Source organism: Dendroctonus ponderosae, unplaced genomic scaffold, assembly GCF_020466585.1.
Source record: "Dendroctonus ponderosae isolate FM_Combo_2020 unplaced genomic scaffold, Dpon_F_20191213v2 Dpon_F_20191213_9, whole genome shotgun sequence".
In the NCBI taxonomy this organism is placed as follows: Eukaryota; Metazoa; Arthropoda; class Insecta; order Coleoptera; family Curculionidae; genus Dendroctonus; species Dendroctonus ponderosae.
Genome location: NW_026019116.1, coordinates 310,379 through 317,402, shown reverse-complemented (window position 1 = coordinate 317,402; position 7,024 = coordinate 310,379). Strand labels below are relative to the sequence as shown.

At 31.4% G+C, this 7,024-nt stretch overlaps 1 protein-coding gene across 3 annotated transcripts in view; it reads left to right on the top strand.

Moving 5' to 3' along the window:
- The first annotated feature begins 90 nt into the window (after positions 1-90).
- Positions 91-7,024, top strand: part of LOC109537686 (calpain-C) — a 101,547-nt gene continuing 94,613 nt past the window's right edge. For 2 of the 3 annotated variants that reach the window (XM_048669695.1, XM_019904532.2), the window contains exon 1: positions 92-721. The gene's annotated coding sequence lies outside the window, so the exon portion shown is untranslated. Of the gene's footprint in view, positions 722-7,024 lie in introns of all 3 variants that reach the window. The other variant, XM_019904534.2, reaches the window with a different exon arrangement.

Here is a 7,024-nt window from a genome sequence, read left to right as displayed (position 1 = left end):
CAGTTTTTTCTAGTTATATGATTTCAAACTATGAAGAATAATAATAATTATTTCATAATGGGTCATCGCTTGAAAAAAATACCAAAATCCAATTTCTTGATTTCGTAGGAGTACCTAAAACACAAAAAGTTTTCGGAACACCGCGTTAGGTCGCCAGATCATTAGTTGTTCAAATATCATCAGATGCATTTTAAATACCTTTATAAACCAGGTCAACGGATTGTGCTATTTTGCTTCCCATAGGCAAAAACAGTGCTGTTTAAGTACAAAAAGAAATTTTATTTCGTAATGAAATGCTTGATGCGGGAATCAAAGCGAATAAAAATCGAAAATATTACACAAAGAAATTGACGAACCTTCGTATTTATTATAACTGAAACTCTTTGCTATAAACTTAAGCGGTAAACTGGTAACGGTACTCAGGCGGCCGCAAAAGGACGTATAGTAAGTATTGTTGCCAGTCTGTCGGCCGCGTTCTTCACCGCAAAAGTGAAATCTAAACACGTGACTTCTACTTTGATTTTTTGTCGTTTTCAAAGTGTATTTTAAGACTGATAAACATTTGAATTTTAGTTATTGCGTATTGCCTTAAATGTATAGTGTTGTGTCGTAGTGTTACCACCTTTAACAATCTAAAAATATTCTTTAAACTGGTTATGTGTTGGAATGTGCCTTGCAGTGTTGTCTAATTTTACAGATTTTGCTCGGGTGTACCTTTTTGGTAAGTGTTTTTGTTTTAAGGAGAGTACAAGTGGAATGAATAGTCGCAAGAAAGGGGGAAGAAAGTGTTCCTGCAAAGCAGGTAATTCGTAATTATTTTCCCGTGCCATTGAATCTACCCGGCTACCCGATAATACTCTACTGGAACGCAGATTGTGTATGTACAGGGTGTCCCACTGGGAACCACCGCCATCTATAGATGGCAAACTATCATAGACAAACAAAAAAACAATTTTAGAAATATATTCCAAATTCTAAATACAGGGTGATTCACAACCTTATGGATATAGAGCAGGGGCGTACAGAGAACCTCAAAACAAGTCGAGTTTTAATTAAAGTTTTTTCTTTACAGGCTCATGGTTAACGAGATAAAGGTGTTCAAGTTTACAAAATATATGGGTACTTCTACAGTTTATGAGATTTTGTTCGAATTTGCCTCCGTTTTCTAGTTATTTGCACACACATATGTTCATTTAGGGTTTCTGGGTGATTTTCCATAATTTTTTTGTGTCCTTTTGTTTACTTTTTCTTGTGAAAGTTTGAAGTGCAAGTCGAAGTAAAAATAGGTATAGCTGACAAGTTATCTTTAAAGTTATTTTTTAAATTTAATTTAATTTACAATAATTGAAGTTTATCGGCTGTAGCGCTAATTCAAATAAAAAATCACAAAAATGTAACAAATGTTTTAATTTATTATGAAATGTATTTCATAAAATTAAATAAGTTTAAATTATTCAATTTTAATTTAATAAATTAAACGAGCTGTTCAAAATGACCTCGGTTTTCTCTTAAGAATAAACGGACTCTTCGCCAAAAATTAAAGTCAACTTTATCCAATAATTGAATTGTCATTTTTTTTAATAGTACATTTATAACTGGTTCTAAAAATCTTCTATAATTTTAACAGGAGTTCAATATACAAATTCTTTTAAAGCCCCTACAGAAAAAAATCGCACTTATTCAAATCTGGCGATCGCGCTGGCCATCGTTGCGGGAAATAATTTCCGGCAACTATCTATCCATGGATTTCGAATAGGGTTTATAAAAAATCGACATTTTAGAAAACCGGTTTTCGAATGGTAATTTTTCCAGAAAACCGGTTTTAACGGGTTTGAATTTCTATAAAAAAAATTTTTGCTCGATTATGCTGTAATTCGAACAAAAAATTGAAAGTGATTAAAAGCAGTTAGTGACTGAACTTATTTACTGTTCAATTTTCTTGATAGTCAAATTTTTTTATGCAACTTTCATATTTTTATAATAACCATATGTTTTTTTTTAAAACAATGTTATTAGATACAGATGGATACTTAGTTAAAACAATTAGAAAATATATAACTGTGTATTATATAATGTAAACTATAATCAAAGCCGAAAGACAAGAGTTAATAAAGTTTATGCATGCATACTTATTAAAATCAATTTTAGTTTTAAAGACAATTATGTAACGGACCGAGCATTTTCTATTCCGCGTAATTTTAATGCCAATTTAAATATTCCATTTATTTTGTTGTTTTATGGAATATGATTTCAGAAAACAGAGGCCATCTATCGATTTGCTATTTAGAAGCTTCCTTAGTTTATTCACAAAATTCCKCGAAATAGAAAATACCCTCTCACTTGCAACCGAATTAGGCTTAATCGTTTTTAAAGCCTGATAATAAAGCCTGAGCAAAAACTCTTTTCTTAGAGTTTGAGTAGAGGAAGTCACTTCTTCCGGTTTCTTTAAATATTTATTAATTGTCACTTCCATTGCATTTTTCTATAAAATATTCACCATTCAAATATCACGTTTGTGAATATCACATTCTTCCTCTGTAGAGTAATATTTATATAATCTTGATAATATTTGTCCGGATAACTTAATAATGCCACTTTTCGTTGCTAATGGAAGGAATTAATTAGAAGATTTCGTTAAAACAGTTTGAGAACTTTGTAAATAAAGAATAAGTGTGTAACAACTAATACTGTATCTCTTCTTTCTTCAATCCGTGCCTTTATAGCGTGTAATAATTTCTCATTAATTTCGGATTTCAAATTTTGTACTTCGCCCAGCGAAAATTCAGATATACCTTCACTTATTAATAAATTTGCGTCGTGTCTACCTAAATCTTCGGCTGCTAATTTTATCGGACCTAAAAGTTTAAGAAGTTCTGCAACTTTGTAATATTCTTCTTCATCTTCATTCCACATATGAGAAGCATTAAGGTCATTCAGAGTCAAAAGAACACATTCTTTTAGGTGTACAAATCTTTCTAACATGGCCTCTAAACTATTCCATCTTGTTTTACAATCAATAATAATTCTTTCTCGTATTTCCGGTTCGTGTGATTCTGAAGAATGCTATTTTTCACAAGGGATTTTCTAAAATATTCGCAAATTTTCTTTACTTTACAAACAATATTTTTATCATCCAATAATGCAGGAACCGGGAATTTATAACTGTTTATGTCAAGAAAATCTAATTCTTCAAAGTCATTATCAGATTCGTCATTTTCAGAGTCCTCACTTTAGGATTTAAATCTGTTTCCAATAGACTTTTATTTTTATTATATAATATATCAGTAACTGCTAAGTGTATGGCATGTGAATAACACAGTTAATTAATCGCTGGTGATATGTGGCCAAATGTTTTCAACAGCAGCACCATCATTTGTTGATACAGCTATATCAGTTGATAAATCAAGATTAAAAGTTTTCAGTTTCTCAGAAACCAGTTTTAAACATTGTTTTAGCTTTGCAAGTACTTGATATGGGAGCTAATCCTAAATTAAAATCTTTTTCAAGTTGATGTTCTCTAATATTTAAATATCTTCGATTTCCCTTACTAGTCCATTCATCTACAGAGTAAAGTAGCCGATTGTGGAATACCGTTCAAACATAAATAGTTATAATTATTATCAAAGAAAAAGTATGTATGGAAAGCCATCTCAAAATAAAGTGCACTTTTTTTCTTGCTGAAAAATGGGTGAGTAATGTGGAATGCCAATATACACTAATGTGGAATCGGTTTAATATTAGACTTGATTTTAAAATAATTTGTGTTTTTTACGTAAAGCAACAGATTATTGCAAAGTAACACACATTTATTTTATAACATTATAAAATACAAAAAAAGCAGTAAATAAACATAAAAATTAGTAATAGCAAGGGTAACTTAGAACAAAATAACTAAGAAGAAAATTCACAGGTGTATGGGTCTTTTTTGGCACCTGCGCATTCTTCGTGTGCCCAGCAGCTGCACATGGCACACATAACGGCATAAACTAAGTAGGGTTTGAACCCTACTTAGTATTCCACAATACCGACCTTTTAAATATTTATAGAACATGTTTGTAAAACATTACAAACAAAATATTAATGAAATATTTCACCCAGTTCACAATCACTCACTACCTACCTTTACGCTTATAAACTAATCTTGCAAAAAAAAATTATAAATGTAGTCAGAATAGACGTTGATTTAAACACGTGCAAAAATATAGCAACCGTTACAATTCGGGTTCGAACCAATACCATCAAGCGGCAGCCGCAAAATGCTCCATGGTGTTGGTAAGGGTGAAACATTTTAGAAAGAGCTTCTGATTAGGTTATTTTCAAATATATGGCAATATTAGTTTTTCCGCAAATGGGGTATTCCACATTTTAGGCACTATTCCACATACGGCTACTTTACTCTACGTTATAGAAAATTTTTACCCTTTATTCTTCATACAATTGAATTCATTTATATTTTCATTTTTTATAGTTTCATAAAACTTATAAATAAGATTCACAACTCTAGAATTATTCTGTGGTAAGCAATAATTTCGTTGTTGCCATGATCCTCGTATCAAGGAGCTATTTGTTATGCAATTAATAGATAGGCCATCCAATGCAGCAAGCTTTGATACAATTTCTTCTAAACTAGTCCTTTCCACAAAGTTAAAAATACAGGGCTGTGTACTTGTTTGTGAACTCGTGCCAGCTCAGATAATTTTTTCTCGGTTATTTTATCGTGCACTGTTTTCAAATGATTATGTAGACTGCTTGTGCTTGAACCTTTGTAAGTAAGCATTTTATTGCAATAAATACAACGGGCCTTTTCTTTTTCTACTTTTTTGAAATAATTCCACAAGTGTCAAACGTGGGGATTTAGGACTACAAAGATTACATTTTTATAATATTAAAATATGTTACCTACTGAACTTATGAACTGTACATAAATAAACCAGAATACTGATATAAAATATAAATTAATTCATCCAATAGACAAAACACACCGTTTCTTGAAATCATATTGGACTGACGTGATTCCAAGAACCAAACCGCTTGCAATTGTGTTTTCATCAATCTGGTGCATTTGGCTACATTTGTAATTTTCAAATTTTTTTGAAGTGTTATTCATACATTGAAAACCGATATTTTCTACTAAAAACCCGGTTTTCGAATTTCATAATTTTCCCCAAAATGCCGGTTTTTAAAAACCGACAAACTCTAATTTCGAAGCTGCAGGTTCAAAAATTCACGAACGTTTATAGAGAAATGCGGAGGCGCACCATCGTGCATATGCCACATGTCAAGCCCCAATTGTAAAGGAAAATCTTGAAGAAGCTCTGGAAGAGCGTTTTGTAGGAAAAGCATATAACTTGTACCGTTCAAACGATTACGTAAAATAACTGGCCCAACCAAATATCGCCCAACGATTCCGACCCGCACATTTATTTGAAATTCTCTTTGGGGTATGATGGGTTATTGTAATATGTGGATTTTGATTCACCTCCCTGTAAAGCAGGCTTCATCAGTGAAAATAATACTTTTGTGAAAACACTCTGATTTAAAATTAAATTACAAAAAATTGTCCTTGGATCTCTAGATCTTTCGGTAACAGTTTTTGAACTTTTTAAAAATGATATGAATGGAGCATACTACCCGTCCTAGGGGGTTGAAACAAGGAGGCTAAGAATATTAATTCAAAGTGTGTTTCGATTTTTAATATTTTCAAACTGCAAGAACGATATTAAGGGCGGGAAGTTTTCAAATTGACACCCGGTATAAGCTTAATAATAATCCTATAAGTCTAACCGTTTTCGATGTCATTTGAAAATGTCTGCGAAAATGACAGTTGCAGGCACTAGACTAATGATCATTTTTTTCATAAAAGGAAATATGAGTTACTAAATTAAAACTACTAAATTAAAAAAAAATAAAAAAATGAAACCAAATTAAGTAATTATTAAACAAATTAATAATGAAAACGATTCAACATTCGCATTCCTTGTTGAAAACGACTTACGTAAAAACTTTCGACATTATTTTGGTAATAATACATACACTGTATTAATACAGTGTTAAAAAATTAATTTCAAAATGAAATAGGAATAACCGCACAAAATAATTTTTTTCAAAAGGAAACCCTGCTTTTGGACAATTGTATCTTATTCGATATTAAAATAAAGGTAAGTTGTGTATGTTATCCATTCCAAAAGTGTTTTGTTATCGAAATATTGTCAATTTAACGTTTTCATATGAGTATTTGGCCGCGCTGCATTTTATATGCAGTCACTCTTGGTTACCATGGCGAAAATTATAATTTTTAATACAATCGAATGCTAAAGGAATGTTTACACTTACCGTTTGAAAATAATTAATAATCATGATTCCGGGCACGTCAATTATACGAACGAAAATTATTCAAACTGATTTATTATTTATGGAGAATGTGGTACAGTTATATCAAGAACATGTGACACATTTGCTATTCGATATTCGGAAAATGCGCCAAAGTAATACTGCATATTCCATCTATGAAGGCAGACTGAACATTTGGAGAAGCTTAAGGAAAAGCACGCGAGGTGGCGTAAGAATGGAACCAATGTCTATGACTATGGAAAACTTATCAAAGAGGCAGTCACGATGTGGCGAGGCGCCATCATTCCCATGAATAAACTAATAAACAATTAAATGTATTAATAATAAAATGGGTTTGTACGAACAGAGAGCGACAGATTGTCCAAATCGGTTTCAAATTTTGTAAAATGTACAAATTTTTCGTCTTGAGTGATCCAAAAGTGTCTAACTTACCTTTTCTAGATAAGTTCTATATTGTTGAGGCGGATTCATTTTTTACAAACTTCTTTTTGGGTATTTCGCCTCAAAAATTTTTGTCTTTAAAAAAGACAGAATTTCCTCACGTCTTTTATTACAGATTGATAAATAAATTAATAAATGAGCACTATTTATCAATCTGTAATAAAAGACGTGAGGAAATTCTGTCTTTTTTAAAGACAAAAATTTTTGAGGCGAAATACCCAAAAAGAAGTTT